We start from the raw sequence: 19357 nt of genomic DNA, 5'->3' as shown, positions 1-19357 counted from the left end.
CAGTGGAAATGTAGGGTAAAATCCTTATGCTGATACATTTGCCTGTTTTATAAGACCTTCTTGGATGTGATGACTCCCTGTAGAAAATGTCAAATGTTTCTGTCTGTTTACAAAACCCACTTGTAACCGGGACAGTCGGTTTCATTTCCAAGAAAAATACTGAGGCTCTGGTTGTTCATGCACGTTCTGCCCAAGTGAAGAGTGTGCTTCTAGAGACCTGGAGCCAACGTTGCAGTGGGCCTATTAAGGTTACAGTAACAGACCAAGTGAGAAGGGTAAAACCTGTGAAAGAGAAGAACTGTGCAGGGCAGTAAACGTTTGGAGGGATACATGCTGTTATGAGCAACCGCTTAGGATGTGGTTTTGATAGACAACAAGGACCAAATAGATGCAGTCAAGATTTATGGCTACATGGGATTCTCTGCTTTAGAAGCCATCTGGTTTGACCAATATTTATGTGTCTTTGTGGGGCAGTGAAGAACTTTCTGTGAGGTCGGAGATGAAAGTCAGACGCGAAAAAGAAGAGTTATGTTGTAGGTTTATCATGTCTGTGTTGATTGTTAACCCCAATAAAACATGCTATTAATGCCTGATCCATTTTACGGATCAAGCCAGACCTTCACTCACTCATTAAAAGGGATATATGAGACATTTTGTGAATTATTCTGGAAGAGTGTCAGAAAAGGACAATACCACTCTGGTGTCTGTGCATGAATTATGAAGCTTTAGCTATGAGGTTAGGTTAACATAAAGAGTACATGAGAAAACAGTTTGCCTGGCTCTGCCCAACAATTACAAAATCCAACTACTACTATCCAAAGCACAGCTAATTATCACAAATTAACACATTAAATGCTATTTATTTAATCTGAACAAAAAGTGAAGTGTAAAATCCAATTCCCCATTTCACGTTATTTCTTGGCACTAAACAGTCAGCACTCAACCAAGAGAGACTTCAGGAAATTCCTGCTCCCTCTCCCAGCCAAGAAACAGTTTAGTACATAACCCTTGGGAAACAAGGGTAAATTTATCATTTATAACTTGAGTTTTTTACAGGTTAAACAAACATGATGTAACATGGTAATTGGTATGTTTTAGAGATGCCAGTAAGTGGATATTGTTATGTTTGGAGAGGGTCTTTGGCTGGCCAATCACCTTCTTTCCGGTCTTTGTCATATAGTAAAGCTAATTATCCTTATATTTAATAGACCAATATGATGTTGATCAATCTTCTCACCTAAATAACTTGTCCAGAAAGTCTATTCTCCAAACACATCCAAATATTCCTTTAAGAAATAATTATGAGTAGCATAATTTTGTCACAACAAGACTACAATGGTTGATCTTTTTTCCCCTTTTTTATTTTTATATATTCTCTATTTCCTGTGTTTCCTCAAGTGGGACAGCATAAAATCTGAGGTCAATCCAATTATTGATTACTTTACTAGGAATAGTAAGTTGCAAAAGAAGAAGAATGGGGAGAGAAGTCAAAAGAAATGATCATTTAATGGAAAATGGAAACGTTTCAACTGTGAGTTGAAGGCTGACGACAACTCTGATTACGGTTGTACATCTGAAGTGATTAATGTATACTGTGAGTTCCTGCCCTACAACATGTTGAGTTTTTAACTCCACATTTGATCCTGCAGCAATTACATACCCATTAACCAGATGACCACATAATACCGCAAACCCTGAATCGGAGAAACTCTGAATAGAGTCTCCCCACTTTTTATGTCTGTAGGTAATTTCTCTGCTTTAATATACAGTCACTGCTTTTTAATGCTCAGCCAGGCCCCAGACAGTGTGTGTGCAACCAAAGAAATACACAAAGGTCCAGGAACACAGTCCGGTGAGTAGCTGGCTTGCTGAATGGTGATCAGCAGCTACACGATATGGTTTACCACCCCGTGAGTGTTTCCAGGAAACAATTAGGCCAAAGCATTTGTCTTTATTTGAGCTTTGGCTGTTAAATAACCCTTAGGGATAGCCACTTGACCCCAGGAGCTCCTTTATGCAGCCACAGAAAATACTTTTTCCCTTTTCCATTTAGTCTAACTCTGAAGAAAGGACAGAGAAATGAAGCTCAATGAGGCCAACTGACTGGTTACCGAAAGCAGAGTAAAGGAGATGGCCAAATGAGATTTTTATGACAAATGCTCTGTGAAGAGTATGGGTGTGTATGGGTGTGCAGGGGTTACTGTACTTCAGTGCATGTGTGTTTGTAGTTAGGGACCAGACTTGTTTGTATATTTATTTGCATGCATGTTTGCATCTGTATGTGTGACTGTGCAGGTTACCAGGCTGTGTGTGGCTGTGAGGAGGGGAGGGAGCTATGTTAGTCACACATGGTGTATGACATTTGAGGTGGCCTCAGGGAGGAAAAACCACCAGACTGGTTTTTGTAGAGACCTGATATGGGACCATCACATGGCAAACCTGAAACCACCTAGTGTCATGTCATGTAGTGTGCGCACGCACACACACACAAATAAAAAAAGAAAACAAAACACATACACATGCTGGCTGAAGCATTTATATAGCATCATGCATTTATATCCTAACATGTTCACACAGACTTACAGCTCCCAAATTAGCACAGCGACCCACCAGTGACTCCCCTTAAGGGGATACACCATAACCTTGCTTCACCCCTATGTCACCCTACTGGCCCACGGGGCACCCCCCCGGCTGTGGCCCCCACTGGAGTGGCCCTGTGCAATCTGTCAAGAGGCCCAGGGATGTCTCACTTATCAGTAGGCGAGGCTTATTATTTCAGGGGGCTTCCTCTTTCCTGTACTGGACAGTCCTGCTCAGGGGGGTGGTGGTGGTGGGAGAGGGGGGTTCGTGGAGCCATCAAACCGCCTGGGGCCACTTGGACTATGAAAGGTGTACATGGTTGGATGAAAGAGCCAGATTTTCCCTGCCTGTTAGCATGTCATCTGACAAGGCAACTGCCTCACGAGGAGTGTGTTTTTCCACTTCACTGCTGAAAGTGCTGTGCTGGCCTTATCAGATTTTGATTCATTTTCTTATTTGTTTGCTTCTGTCAAAGAGAAGCTGTGTATGGTTACAAATGGTATTTCCTTTCTACAGTGAAACTAAAGATGAATAAGCAGCTAGACTCTGTTAAGGCATTAAGCTGTTTGTTTTAAACAGATAATTTACTCATTCTTGACAATAAAGATGTCAGTATAAGGCTTATTGTATGATATCTCAAAATAAGATTGTGATTAAGGTATTTTTTTAAGTAGATATAGTAGTGTCAGAAAGCTGTCCAAGAGTTACAAATATAACTATTGTAGAGGGAGTCTACCCCAATTCAAAAAAATGCCCATTTCATATTTTTTTTTAAATCTATGTAGCTAAACATTGGAAGGGATATTTTTCTTTTTTGCTGTTGGCACAGACTTGAATTGAGACAACCACTGGGCAAGCAAGGGGTGTTTGCTCAAGTGGAGCCAATTACTCAAAATAAATTGGGTCTTCCTCTCTATTCCCTCCTTTGCTTTTCCTCCCTCTCTCCCCCTCATCCCCTCATCTCTCGGGTATGGGTTGTCATTTGAAAACCGGGTCAAATCCACAGTGAGCCCCTCCTTCCAAACAAACAGGCTAGTAATGGCTGTTTACCCAGAGTACAAGAGCCATTATGCACATGGCAGTTAAACATCTCTGACAGCCAAAATGGCCGCAGACAAATCACTGTTGCCCTTTCTTGTGGGACTGATTGGATGAATGCTGGATGTTTCCCTAACTGTTACCAGCAGCTGTAGGCGCTGGTGACGACTTTTCAAAAGTCATACCATCTGAGTGGTGTAAGAACTCGAATATAAAACCTTTTGTTTGTCTGCAATTACACTTCAGAGTGAGCAGATGACCTTGCCTGAGATGGATTTCATCACATTGGTTGCCTGGGAGCCACAGGCCTCACAATCGGAAAGTACCCCTGTACTTCAGGAGAACATCACAGCCTGCTTTTCAATCACCCTGCAGGATCTGGACAGTGTAATGTGGAAATATAGAGTACATGGAAAATGAAAGTACAGGCATGGTGTACAGTAAGGCAACCTGAAATTGGCTTAAGGTCATTTTGTGAGCTTGTTAGGAGATTAAAACATGAAGTCAGTAAAAAGTAAAAGACATTGTTCCGTGATTTTGTGTTTAATAAAAAGTAAATAGTAGGGTAAACAGAATAATTCATTTGTATTCATACACATGTGGAGAATATACTGCATGAAATCACTAACTAACTAGGCCATAATGTACCTTCACATAATGAGTGCCAACTGACTAAGTGTCAGGCTTTATAATTCAGTCAGTGAAGGTCGGCGGCAAGTCGTGTTCTGGCGGAAGTTAAAATATACACATTACACCTTTCCATGGTCTTCACCAGGTAATGAAGACCATGTCAAGCATATTTAATTTTTCAGCATGCAGACAATCTCTCTTGGTTCTCTCTGATTATATTTTTGCCCTGCACCTGCACATAAGGAGAAATGTCATGACAACCAAGTAATTTAAGCTGGATTTAAAATATTCACATAAAAAAAATCCCTACTCTCTGGTTAAAAAGTATGAACCTGGTAAAGGAAAGGTCACATGTAGATTTTGTTATGTGTTGAACACTGACACGTTGTGAAAAAATAAGTCAACACATTCCCTGCCATCAACTGTAATCGTGATGTTATCTTTGACTTAGAACAAACTAAGAATGCATTGGGTAATTTTTAAACCAAATAGCACAATATCATAAAATCAGAGAATGATGAAATAAAACTACAACTCTAATACAACAGCGGGGTGTGAAGCTGGCTGCAGTTTCACACACAGTCATTGGCTTTACAGATGGGACCAGAGGCACAACTAGCTCTGGGCCTAGCGTTCTTCCTCACAGATTTGAGCTGTAAGAGACTGTACAATGAGCCGAGGCATGTTGTTGTAATTGGCTCACAACAGAACGGTCTGCTGCTCCCAAGATGTGTGGAGCTAACTTCAAATGGGTGTTGCCTGAGCTTTGATTCAGGCCATCATCATGGCTCAAATCACAGACACAGATACACAGAGAACAGTTGTACAGTGTTGAGCCATAAACCCTGGCACAACACCCGAAAGGAATTTCTGTCTCATGCATTTCCGAATGAATGGTCGACAGGATAATACAGCATGCATCCGGTGGAAACAAAACTTCCTGCGTGTGTGTGTTGGAATCTAGCACGTGTGTTTTCCTGTAGGCTATGCATGTGCATGTATCCGTACAATATCTCTGTGAGCATCAAAGTGTATACTCGCTTTCCCTTCAGATGTCAGTATGCCAGGCAGCATTCAACACCTGGATCAGCAGGTCTCCCCCTCATGCACATCTACTTTTACACACTCCACTGATCTTCATACCGTGTAGAGGGAGAGGCTACGCAGCTGCTAACTTTCCCAAGACTTCTCATATAGTCTCATACAGAGTAGAGCTACTGTAACTGAGCCCCGGCAACATTTCACCACATCCTACAATCCACTGAGTCTGTGCTTGAGAGTCTAGAGTGGGGTTATACCTGCCTAGTATTGTTTTACTTTACTTTTCATGCTCTATAATATACAGTGACAGCTTAGACTTGATTCTTGAGGATTCGATTTCTCCACATAGGTTGTTGACAGATGCTTGACATCCTCTTGTTGCTGGGTCAGTAGTAACACAACCCCCGAGGGCTGGCTTTGTTAATTGTGCCAGTAATTTGTTTAAAATACACTGCATGGAAGATAGGGGAATTATCACTGACGCATTTGTATTCCTCACCACAAGCCTTTGTTGAATAATGTATTCCTGATGTTGGCGTTACAATAAACTGTGCTTTACTTCGCTCTAAGATCCGGCAAGGTGTGCGTTTTCAACATATCCTCAAGGTCCCTTAGAGAGTCAGGCATAAATAATAATAACATTGCACCATATTGCTTCTTTAATAGCAGGTCTGAGCCCAAAGTCAGGATGGACATTCACCAAGACCTCCACAGTCCTCTCCAACAACCTCCCAGGTGGCCTATTAGAATTCTGTATTCATACATGCAATCTTGTTGGAAGTCAATAACAAGTCGGCTTTCCACCCATATCCTTCAGCACATATCCTCTGGGTCAGTTTTCCGTGGTCTCCTACCGCAGTATGGCTGTCACAAAAAAAAGATGCACACAATAATCTTAACCGCCTACATTAATGGAAGGATGACATTGCACAACTATTACGTCACTCTGGCCTGCTTCCTAAATGCTGGGTGCTGAGTTCAGTATGAGTGCCAGGTGTCATGGTCTGTTGAAGGCCAAGCTGATGGCTGAGAAATCAAATATTTCCCGGTCCAGCCCCATGAGAGGATACAGGCGACGGGTACATTACCAATAATTTCATGCTGAGTCTCACACTCAGAAAGACAGAAAAGGTTTCTTCGGGAATATTGAGTGCTAATACACTATTTTAAACATTTAATCAATGTGGTCATCATTCTGCATTTGAACTTCCCTTTGGGACCTGGAATGCTCTGATCTGGTTCCTTACAAAATGAGACAGACACCAAACACCAAGAGGCTGAAGTCTAGCAACTTGCAGCTAAAGGACTTCATTAAAAGCAATACAGCATATCTGTGCTGAAGACATACTCTGATTGAACTGGAACTTGCATCAACTATTCTCTCTAAGCAAGGAGTGCGCTAGTATTTTGACAAAAAACTCCTTCAAAGAATACAAAGTTTGGCTTTGAAGCAGATTAAAATAAGACAGTCTACGCTGAAATTGGGATATGCGTGTGTAGAATTAATATTGATGAGCTAACGTTAAATGAGATTTGATTAATATATCAGAATAGGAATTTGTTTATATGGTTATGCCTTCTTTTTATTTATTGAAGTTCTTTAAAGTCCTTCAATGCAGACTACACAAAAAGTGAGTGCAACAGAGACAAATTTCTGTTCAAAGCTATGCACTCATACCAAAATGTTCTGGATGTTCATTAGAGAGCATAAGGTCTGGACTAGCATATCAAGCCAACCCCTAAAAATAGCCTCTTTGCAATCCTCCAGCCCTTTGAGGATCAGAGTCGAGCGAGGCAACTGAACAGTGCTGGAGTAAAGCCTCAGTGCATGGACAGATGTTTCTGAGAACAGGTGGCTGAGGTTGTCCCCTGGATTTGCATGGCTATGACAGACACAGCAGACCTCACAGACTTCAAAGAGCAGGAGCATGACTGCTAATGATCTGTGGAGAGAGGAAAGAGGAGTGGCTAACCGGCTTCACAGGCGCCATGCAGACAAGGGCTTCAAGTCCACAGAAAACTTTAACTGCTACTGACTGTTTCCTATATTGATGTTATGGTTTTTACAACTGTTTGGAAGGTCATCTGATACTCAATGTTTCAACCTCAAGTCTTACAGCAATAAATGATAAATGTTTAATTTCAAAGTAAACAACCTAATGCAAAAGTTAATAACAATAATGTTATTAATAGGACACTTGCAAATGTGATCAGCATACAGTTCCACTTAAATTATTTATAACTTACAGTAACTTTGATAGAATTCTGTTATCTGCACACACACCTAATTATCTGAAGTAATATTAACTATATTTTGTCATTCTGGCTTGATGTCACTGTGATGAAGGTTGGTAAATTTAATTAATTGCTTAACCAGCCATTTGCTTCAAAAGGCATTGTTTGAAGGACGAATCCCGCATAAATAAGTGACATTAATCAAAACTAAAATGAACGTGGAAAGGCTGCATGTTTTGAGACCATTAGAAAATCTCTTCCCGGATTTAAAACCAAGCATGAACTCTTCAAAAATCTGACTTCATTTTGAAGAGTTCTTCTTGCAAGGCAGCAATTAAGTCAGACAAGCTAAATCTCTGAGCCTGCCCCCTCCCCTTCATCTGTCATATTTCCAGCTTTGATCTCCTCTAACCCCATTCATTAGGCAAATACAACACACTGCCACTTAAAGTTCGCAATGGAGCCCTTAACATTTAATAAATAATGCATTCAGCCCAGGATCAAAACATAAAATGAGCACCAGGCAAAAGGGGTGAACACATAGTTGGCTCAGATAGAGCTAAATGTATGTTGGTTGGGATGGGAAACATGGCTGTACACAAATGAAGCAAAAAGTCTTAGCATTCTAGCATTGGATTAATAGGAGTGATTATGGATGCAGTGGTTTCCACCTTTCAATTTGAGCCACAGGGTTGTGAGGGTGAAATTTAGTGCTGGTAGCAATATTAACAATGCATGTTAAGTAGTATGCTGTCCTGAGTGAGATTTAAGAAAAATGGGAGGAGAATACAATTCGAATGAGAATTAGCTCAGCATACTACATAAAAGCCCCCATTGTCACATTATGAATCATTGTACTGCTCTGTATTAGGAGACAAATAATAATAATTTAAAAATTCAACAACCATATGATGATGTCAAAAGTTTAAAGTTTTGTTTATCATAAGAGCGTTGTAACTATAGCTGAGGTGATGGGAATGCCTTCAGTTTTGGAGGCATTTGTTGGTCAACCAAAAGCATGAAATAAATGGAATGTTTGCCCTCAAAGGATCGCCAGAGAGAGTCTAATCTTTTTTTAAAGAAATGCCTCTTGTGCCAAATTTCATGGCAATCTGTTCAATGGTTGCCAAGACCTTTCCCCTAAAACCTTAAATGGAATGAATATGAGGATGGTGTTACAGAAAGTGAGGGGATGACAATAAATGATTGTAAGACATGGTTGACATATTAAACTGTGTAAGTGAAATTGGGGACCCGCTAATGGTGCTACTTAAAAATAATTAGAAATAGATGCTGGTCCAAAATGTCATGATGATCCAAGAGTTGTGCAAATATTGCAGCATTAAACAAAGTGGTGGAACAGCATGGCTAGAAAAATTACATTCTGCTGTTAGTCATTCGGCTAAAATGAATCCCTAGTTTACAACTGACCTCTCTGTGCCTCACTATTAAACCAATAATTTATCCCACTAATTAAAAGTACATACTACACAAACCGCCATCAATAATTTGTTGTGGCAGGGTGGCTTTCTCCTGTGTGTGAGAAAAGACAAATACTGTCGTCCTATTTCAGTTCCTGGAGACATACTGAGTTAAAGTGCCCTGAGTCAGCAGGGGAGCTTTGACTACATCTTGACTTTATTACCCCCCACCCTTAAATCCCACAGTGACTGTCTTTCTTCTGTGCCATGTTCAAATAAACATCCAGAAAAAAAATGTATCCTTCCCTCTGTCCATTCTGGCTTCCCTCCTCATCTGTCTCTCTGTTTGTTTTCCCTACCTTCATCCTCCGATGGGAGACACACCACGACCTGATGTGAGCTAGGGTGCGACCTCCGCCAACCCAAGCCAAAGCTACCACACACACACTCACACACACAAAGACACCACCCTAGATCAGCTTGGCAGTGGAATTCAGATCTGTGTGTTGGTTTTAAGTCAACTGGGATGTCACTTTGAGATCATGAATATACACCAGCATTCAATGCACAGTCATCTACAGTAAAACCTCTGACTAAGGGTTGGAAAGGGAATTTCTTAATATTACTCTCTAAAAGCATGAGTCCTGGACTTATTGCTTATACACATAGGAAAAAATAAACTTTCCAAAGAGCAGGAAATGGCTCAATCAAGTGGCCATACACACTAAGATCTATAGTAACACCTCAGCATGGTTTCAGCCTCAAGATGACACCATGCTGTGTAAGGAACGCCAACACAAAAGCTGCCTATTTACAGACCTTTGGATCACTCTGCAAATGTCACACAATCTGTACTGCCCTATCACTCACACACGACCTATATGAAATAGCATTTAGTCACAAGGTGGCCTTAATATTGTGGGCCTTTGTAAATGGTCATGTTTTATGTGCCACCACCTGTTCCCGCTGTGTGTTTTCTGTAATTGGAATATTGTCTTTAGGCTTTCAGGTAAGAAGGGCCCTTCGAAGTAATATTCACCATCTTGGCGAAAGGCAAACATAGCAAAGTCTTTCCAGAGGGCCCGCCATCTCTAAGAAGTCTCTCCTCTTGAATAACATTTTTTATTAAATCAGGGTGAAAACAATTAAGGCGAGTGCGAGTTATGCGTTTTAAACACAAGCTTTACTTAATAAACCTTCACCCTTCCCCTGCCAAAGGGCCCGTGAGTGTGACACCAGTAATACTGTTATATGTATAAAAACAGTGCAACTGGAAACAATTAGATCTGCAGTGAATGAATAAACATTTTTTAAAATGACTTATCACATTATGCTGCAGGAGTTTAGATGCTGCACATAATTAAAAATAGCATAACTTTCTATTTGTTTAATGCAAAGGTGTCTATTTATAGTTGAATTGTACCAAATACTTAACATTTATGGATTGTGTGCGTTTGTCAGCCAATGGAAGGTTATTGTTCAAAATAATAGTTTAAGTTGATTTGCGGCAAAAAAACAAAAAAAGAACAAAAACAAAACCAGAAATGTGAAGTTATGGAACTCATATCCTCTAGAAAACATCTAAATTACCACTGGGTCACTACAGCTGAATTAACTGCGAAGCAGCAGCAGCGGCCTCGGGAATGACTATTTTTCCCCCCCCCCAACTGATTACTGGGGTTATAAAGCTCACTGCAATGCAAAGTCTTCAATTTCAACAACAGTTAATCTTTGCTTATTGTTTTCTCTTCACCTTCTTCCTTGCACAGCACTGATGTGTTCTCTCTCAGTGGGTGTTATTAGAGCCCTTTCTCTTTGGCTTCACCCCCGCTCCATAGGGTGCAGCTACACAGACACATCAAAAAGCATCTCTATCTGCTTATGAAAATCCCAAGACCACAGACTCACAGCTGAAGAGAAGTTCCTCCACTCCTTTACAAAGTAGTTCCACCACAGGGACACACAGTAGCAGCTTCATCCTGTGTACTGCAAGTCTGCTGCAGCCACTCTATATCCTTTTAAAGAACTTTGTGAGACTGATAAAATATTCTGTTTGTTTTTGCTGTAAATTAAATTCCTGGATTTATTTTAAAATGCAATACTATTCAACTGAAACAGAAAATTAATTTGGTGCCTTGCAAAAACAGCATGTTGTAGGTATGCAGATAAAAATCATCATTTGTTGCGACATACAATTTATTTACAATCCCTCCATAATCTTTTAAAACAAGGCAGAAAAACAAATACAATTTTTTGCTCAGACAAATATTTTTCTATCAACAGATTAATTTGCATTCTGCAAACTCATACATTTCACAAACTCAATTTCATCTTCTTTTTACAGCAGACTTGGAATGTTTTTCCAGGCACTGTGCAATTTGAATAACTATTGATGCACTAAAAATATCTACTTTTCACACTGAAGCCAAATGTGGGGTTTTTAAATGCATCAAGAATAAGTGGGAACAACAGAAGCGAGAGGAAGAAGTGTTTGCATGCAAAAAACCTTCCATGGACAGTGCTATACTAAGGGTTATATGTGCTTTTCAGTGCTGATAGTACTCGGACTTTCCAGACTAATTCAATAAACAGACACACATACACACACAAAATTATTAATGTTTAGAATCCAAGCTGAAATGTACTTTTATGCTATTGGTCAATCTTCACACATAAGCAGCTCTGCAGCTCATTGCTAGAAGCGTGATCAAAAATTGAGGACTGAAATGCACTGACAAGCAACAATGAAAGTGATACTTTTAAAGCGCACAGCCAATCACAACACATCCGAACAAGGAAACGTTATCAAATTTGCCAAACTTTGAGATGATTAGGGCCTGTCTAATTCAAACAGGCAGACAGATGGTCGGGTGAAGCGGCCTGTGAAATTCAAGCCTTATTTAAAACCAGGCGGGTTTTGAGCAAGTGGGAATAAATATGTAAACCCAACCTGCTCTTTAAAAGCGAACATGCCTCCTCTCGATCCCACGTCATGCTTTCAGGGTCCATTAGTTATAGTGAAGTGTAAAATAACCTTCAATACACCTTTTGGAAAGGTATAAGGGTACTAGACTAAAAAATAACCAGTGAATTTTTTGCGGGTGGAGTTCATTTTAGGATGGAGGGTTTTGAAAGGGAAAATTCAAAGAGAGAAAAAAGGCACCCTCTTTTGTCTCTGGTTTGAATCAAAAGCTTACGGAAATATGTCTCAAAAGGAAGTAAACTGTTCTAAATGGGAAAGGCGACCTCCAAAGTGGCGAGGTGCTTCGAGAGGAGTTGAGAGCTTGTGAGAGGTGCATCGCGAAGCGCCACAAAATCTGCAGGGTGCCTCCTGTTGTTTGTATTCCAAATGGCCCTGCGTAGGGTGAGGGGTCAAAGCGATAATCACATATGTAAACAAGCCTCTCCTCCTGAGCAGTACTTTGAAAAGCCTCCTGCTTGACCCCACCATTTCTGGCAGGTAAATGTTTGTAATGTATCAACATCCAAGAGGAGTAGATGTGCAAGTAGAGCTCTGCACAGTGCCGGTGTTTATTGGATCCAGTTTTTCAAACAAAGAAAAGCTGAAGCAAAAATAATGGTACATTCTCAAATGTGCACATGTGCAAGCAGGCGCACACAAACACACACACACACACACACACCCACAGACATAACTCTCTAATTAATAGAGAGCTGCTGCCTCCTGAGTGTTCTGAGGCAAGTCCACCCTAATCCCTTGGCACTTAGTTCAGAGTAATCAGCACACAGCAAAATCTGCCTTTGGAACACTAATTAGCATCATTGATTTTCTTCTTAGCTCTTGACAAGAAAATAGCCAAAAAACAAGTCACTGTTTAAAGGGGTCCTAACAGTCAGAGGAAGGAGTGTATTTCAGTGTTTGACTAGCACTGCACTACTTAACATAGACACAGGCTTGAAATGTGGGTTAAAACAGTGAAGGAGAATGTTTCATTAACTGTGAAAGGATGTGATTAGAGAGTGTGTTTGCTGACAAATTAGCATATGGTGTTGATTGATAATCGCCAAAATCCGAGTACTAACACAAATGAACAAAATTTTAAAAAATTAAAAACACTGTCGTTTTGAACATGTGGCAGTTTTAAACATCATCATTTGCAGTATTTAGGGGGGGGGGGGGATATTGGCTAATGTAGCAAAAATGATCTCAAAGCATAACAGGCTTAAAGTATGTTTACACTGATACACTAATTAAGGTATCTCTCTGGTGATTACTTACCCAGTCAGTTTAACAACTTCTCTTTCTGGTAAACTGTGAAGCCCGCAGCCCAAGATGAGCGAGCGTGTGAGGTAACTTCAATAAGAATTGCCAGTGTCCACATGCCGGGGGGAGAAGTAAATTGCAAGTAATGGACTCTGAGAGGGCTGAGATGTTTATCAGAGTAAATGAACAGAATCACACTAGAGGGATGTGGGGCGCTGCATGTGTGACAACATGCCAGAAACAGTGCCGATTAGGAATGATGGCCGCCATGAATTTATGCATTAAAGGTTGGACTGAAACTGTGGTGGATCATTTGGGCCAATCATTTCCATTACACTCCAAATGTATGTCAGTCAGGCATGCTCCCCTCATTCCTCCCCATTGCTCCCACTGAAAAAAAAACAAAAAAAACAGACGCTTATTAACACACAACATATCAGACATGCACTACCGCTGTAAGTTTTTGTTTCCTATCATTCAAAACAAGGAGGGGATTTGTGCTATTTTTGTGCTAATTAGCTACTAACCAAGTCCAAAAAGTGAAATCAAAGTGACCGCAATCATCCCTCATCCTCTTAACAAGAGTGGGTGAGGAAACCATCACAGCTTGCCTTAACCAAAACCCTCCACTGGTAAATCCATAAAGGGAAGGAAGAACAAGGAATTAGGGAGATTTTCTGTCTTCCAAATACACAAGCCAGATGCCAATTTATCGCTCTTCTCTTATTCTCCCTTGGTTTCCTTCTTTCCTCTTACTCAAGCTCTTATAATTTCTCTCTCTCTCACTCTGTGATTGCATCCATATGCTCTCGAGGGATAGATGGGGTCAACACCCTACTTACTCACGCCACAGCAAGGCACTGACACTTGTGAGAAAGCCCTTGTGCAGGCTTGTGCACATGATCACACGCGCATAACATGTACACACACATTTTGTGCCAGGCCCAGACTGTGAAGGGGAGAGCATGGGCTCGGGCATTTCTGCATCATGAAAGTATGATGTATGTTACTTTACATGGATCCACCTCTGCTTGCTAAAACATTTAGGATTGGCCCCTAAGAAGATCTGGCATCAATTAAGTGGCGTTCAGAAGAACTGGTTTTGATGGGGCCCAATGGATCCTCCTGCCTTCAATCCCTTCTTTTGTTCAACAAAGCCAGGAGAGGTCGTAAATTTGAACCTGAAGACAGCGCACAAATTGCAGTCACACTTGCAAGCAAGAGGAATCAAGGCCGGGAGAGAGAGAAGGAATTACGTTGCCCAAATCCAAATCCTTTCCCCTTTCCATCTTAGGAAAACATATCACAGAGGCACATTCACACACATTCACACACCATGAGCAACCACCACATGTTGTTAACCACACAGTTGTGGCCGTCTGCTTTGTGCAGAGAGAAAAAAGCACATGAACACACCTCCAACCAAACACGCAAAGGCATACAGTCAAGCACGCACATTTTGATCAACCAAGGAAACACCATAACAGTTGCAGTAAACAGAAGTAGTTCATACAATCCAAAATCCACTGGTTTCATCTTTATTCCTCAGTCACTTTTTCTGTACTCACACACATCTTGTGCTTGCATTCACCGCTCACACACACAAACATAACTGAAGGACATCGATAAAATCTGCTATAATGAACCCCTTCCCTAGACCTTGCCATTGACCTTTGGGAATCTGATTTACTCTGCCACATCTCCTATCATATCTCTGCTGTCACTCATAAATTATGACAATATGACAATGGATGATGCATCGGCACAGGCTTCCACTGACACTGTGTATTGTATATTCAGCCTCCCCACATTCCACAGTTGGTCTGTATGTGGGAGAAAGATAAAAACTCTTGTATGAATACAGCTCACCACACTGCTATACTGTAGCAGAAGCACAACATTCATTACTATTAGACTTAAATGGGCCGCTAAACACAGCTATATCAATAATTGTGATTTAAGCCCAAGTTTGACCAACACTATAGCCTTCAAGATTTTCCCATTTTCACAATCTTAACAGCTACATTCCACTAAAAGCAGATGTACCAGTGGCAGAGCCCTGATAATTTTGATGCCTGCTAACTGGCACAGCTCAATACTACACCTAAATGAAGGTGAGCCAGCACTGTGAGGGTCCACAGGTGGGTGACGGGTCGAATACTTGTTCACTAATAGAAGCCTGGGGTTCTATTCCCACTAGCGCTTTCTCAGTCAAGCATGTTAACGAGTGAGATCACTACACCAGTGACTCTTACTGATTAATGGGGGTGTTTGTAGGACTGTGATCTCTGGGGAATAACACGAGCCTCCTGTGTGCTACACGCTCCCAGTGAAATGCCTTGTTGGCAGGGGAAAGGAAGCGGCTGGTAACACCATGTGTTGTAGAGGTTGCACGTGTCGGTCTACATCCACCGCAGGCCAAATATAGGGTTGGCATTGACAAGAACCGCAGTGCAGGGAAGGTAGTAGTCCTTAGATTAGAACAATTTGCCACTACAATATACAAGTCAGGGAAATATATTTGCAGAGAGCTAAATGGAATAAAATATTCAACTTCAAAAAATCTGCTTCTCAAATCACTAGATCATACTGCAAGATGCATCAACAGTCGTTTCAAGTGACCAAATATAGGCGACCTCTCTCCACATTTACACCACACAAACAATTTAAAGATAAGCTAATGTGTCTAGATATTTTCTTCAAAAGTAAAAGGAGTGTGCCATCTAAAAGCTGCTTTTATGACTTATCATGGTTGTGAAAGTACATTTGTCTTATCACTCTCTTGTTTACAAGTATAAAGGCAGAAAATTTGTTTTAGTTAAGAAATGATCACTATATAAGTTTTTTGTTTAGAATTCCGCATCTTTTCTTATTTTATCACGTATTTTATGCTACTTATAAATTGGTCCAAACAGTTGCATCAATTTCAATATACGTATATGCAGCATTAATATTGATTCAATTGGGTTTTTGTAGAACCACGTGTTTTGTGTTCAAATAAACAATACTTTCCATCTGAGAAAGCTGTGGTTTGCACAAGAGGTCGTAGGGTTAAACCTATTTTAACCAGGAGTGAATCAGTGGCCCGCAACCTCGACCCCAAAACTGTGGTCACAAGATCACAGGGGCATTCTCAGATTAACACGCCATCCGTTTTGAAAAATAAGGAGGTTGTTCTGGTGTCCTAATCCTTTGAGAGAAAAACCTCAACTGAGCCCCTGACCTTGCAAACCACACCCTTAACAGAGAACTTTGATTTGTCACTGAGGCCTAAAACAAAGCTTGCCACACTGACTGTCAAGGCTGCTGCTGTCTTACACATGTCACGTGGGTCATATGACAACAGAGGTCACAGGCGAATGAAGACGTTTTCACTAATACCAGCCCAATACTAGCTTAACCCAAACAACAACAACGTCAATAATAATAATAATAATAATATTGATGCAAATTATGTTTCTAAAAATGAGTCACTGCACTTTTCAGTTTCATGTATTTAATCCTAATTCACTTGCATTATGAAACTGTCCAATTCTGTGGTTGCAGGAACGCTGAAAGAATACAAGCAGTTTCAACTGAGAGAGCTACTGCCCCAAAAGAGGATGATTATTTCATGATCAGTAAATGTGAGCAGGGAATGCATTGGCACAACAACAGAGAAACTACAGTCTTCCATCCTGAATTATGCAACAAGTGTGTTTCATAATTCCTAGAATAGAGGAAAGGTATACAGTATGGAAAAATGACATGAGAGGAAGATACAGTAACTCAAGTACCTAGACTATGTAAAGAAAGCATGTTGCTCCTATGCCAGTTAATAGGTAACTCCCCACAGCAATTATCAGGAGGCTATGAGTATGTATAAACTATGGTTGAGTAAATTCTTAATCATCAGGTAAGGAGCATGCACGAGCTAATGTCCGAGCTATAGATTAGCAAAGCAAGCCAGACAACAATAACAGCAACAGCATAGTAGCAAAGCTAAAATAAGAAATACGCAACAGCAATGTAGCCGTAAATCGCTTACCGGCAGAATAAAGCGAACACAAGGTACAGTATACGGAGCCACGGATAAACAAAAGCAGCACGGCAGCAGATCCTTACCTTTAACCCCGGGCTGGTGGCATGTGGCAATCCGAAGAACAGTCTCCTGGCAGAGTGACTTACTGTATGTGTGACGTGTTAAGGTGTCAGGTGAGTTGCGACAAAAAAAAGCCATAGGTATCAAACAGCAGAGTAATAGATAAAAACAATGTTCGCGCGATACACCTGCACGAATGTGATTGGATGTTATGCTGCGTATTAGCAAATCACTACTAAGAGTATTGGACCCAGCTGACGCTTAGTAGCCAATACAAGCCCAAATTCGTTTCTATGCCTGTCACAATATAATATACTACTACTATAATTGCTACGAATACTACTACAAAATAATAATAACAACTATTAATATCAACTATTATTATTGTTATTATTGTTAATATTACAGTACCATTACTCACTTCTTCTTTTCCTTTCGGCTGTTCCCTTTCAGGGATCGCCACAGCGAATCATGTGCCTCCATCTAACCCTGTCCTCTGCATTCTCTTCTCCCACACCAACTAACTTCATGTCCTCTCCCACCACATCCATAAATTTCCTCTTTGGTCTTCCTCTAGACTTCCTGCCTGGAAGCTACAACCTCAGCATCCTTCTACCGAAATATTTTAACAGACTCTTCTCTGAACATGTCCAAACCACCTAAATCTGTCCTCTCTGACTTTATCTCCAAAACATTTAACTGTCTCTCTGATGGACTCATTCCTGATCCTGTCCATCCTCGCCACTCCCACAGAAAACCTCAACATCTTAAGCTCTGCTACCTCCAGCTCTGCCTCCTCTCTCTTCTTCAGTGCCACTGTCTCTAAGCCGAACAACATTGCTGGTCTCACCTCCATCTTGAACACCTTTCCTTTCATTCTCGCTGATACTCTTTTATCACACAACACACCTGACACTTTTTCTCCATCCGATCCAACCTGCTTGCACTTGCCTCTTCACCTCTTTTCCACACTCTCCGTTGCTCTGAACCATTGACCCTAAGAACTTAAAGTCCTGCACCTTCTTCACCTCTGCTCCCTGTAACCTCACCGTTCCACCTGGGTCCCTCTCATTCACACACGTATTCTGTCTTGCTGCGGCTAAGCTTGATTCCTCTGTTTTCAGAGAAGACCTCCACCTCTCTAAATTTCCTCCACTTGCTCAGCTTTATTCCTCTGTAGTTGCCACAGCTCTGCACATCTCCCTTGTTCTTGTGCCACCTCTCCTAGACACTTCCATACCTCCACAGGTATGTCATCAGGACCAACTGTCTTTCCACTCTACATCCTCTCCCATGCCCTCCTCACTTCACTTTCACTAATCTTTAATACGTCCTGCTCCACACCAGTCACCTCTTCTCCTCTTCGTTCCTTTTCATTTTCCTCATTCATCAACTTTTCAAAGTTCTCCTTCCCTTTTCCCATCACACTCCTGGCATCAATACGTTTCCATCCTTATCTTTAATCACACTAACTTGCTGCACATCCTTCCCAATCTCTATTTCTCTGCCATGTCACTCTGTACAAATCCACCTCTCCCTCCTGTCCAACCTAGCTTACAAGTCCTCATGTGCTCTTTGTTTGGCCTTTGTCACCTCTACCTTCACCTTACGCTGCATCTCCTTGTACTCCTGTCTACTCTCTTCAGTCCACTTGAGTGCTTCTACCGCCACTCTTATATGTCACCCTGTGTTCTTCCTTCTCTGCATCATGTCCCCCAACTCTCTAGCCTTCCCTGTCATAGTCCAACCATTCAAAGTCTTTATCGTCAGTTCTACACTCTTAGCTTTCCTCTTCTCTCTCTGCCTACGAACACGCCTTCCTCGTCTTCTTCTTCGACCAACAGTAGCTCAATTTTTACCGGCACCCTGTAGGTCAAAAGCGCTTGTTGTTAACCCGGGATGCTACTGATCCTGTTTGGAAGTCAGATTCAGTGTGGAATTAATGACTTGCATGTTTAATTTGGGATGTGTTTTACGTCGGATGCCCTTCCAGACACAAGCCTCTGCATTTATCCAGACTTGGGACTGGCACAAGAAAACACTGGGTTGTGCCCCCTTGTGGTTGTGTACTGTACCATTACTCACTAACAACCATCGTTTTGCAAT

General features: G+C 41.2%; 1 long non-coding RNA gene across 2 annotated transcripts in view; it reads right to left on the bottom strand.

The window, feature by feature from the left end:
- Positions 1-17286, bottom strand: part of LOC137131815 (uncharacterized) — a 23046-nt gene extending 5760 nt beyond the window's left edge. Inside the window, exons 1-3 of one of the 2 annotated variants that reach the window (XR_010915041.1) lie at positions 17198-17286; positions 13186-13560; positions 4127-7232 (exon numbers count right to left, since the gene is read on the bottom strand). This is a non-coding gene — a long non-coding RNA (uncharacterized lncRNA). Of the gene's footprint in view, positions 1-4126; positions 7233-13185; positions 13561-17197 lie in introns of those variants that run through there. The other variant, XR_010915042.1, reaches the window with a different exon arrangement.
- Between the last annotated feature and the right edge of the window lie 2071 nt (positions 17287-19357).

Source organism: Channa argus, chromosome 8 (assembly GCF_033026475.1).
Source record: "Channa argus isolate prfri chromosome 8, Channa argus male v1.0, whole genome shotgun sequence".
NCBI lineage: Eukaryota > Metazoa > Chordata > Actinopteri > Anabantiformes > Channidae > Channa > Channa argus.
This window is presented reverse-complemented; position numbering and strand designations above follow the sequence as displayed.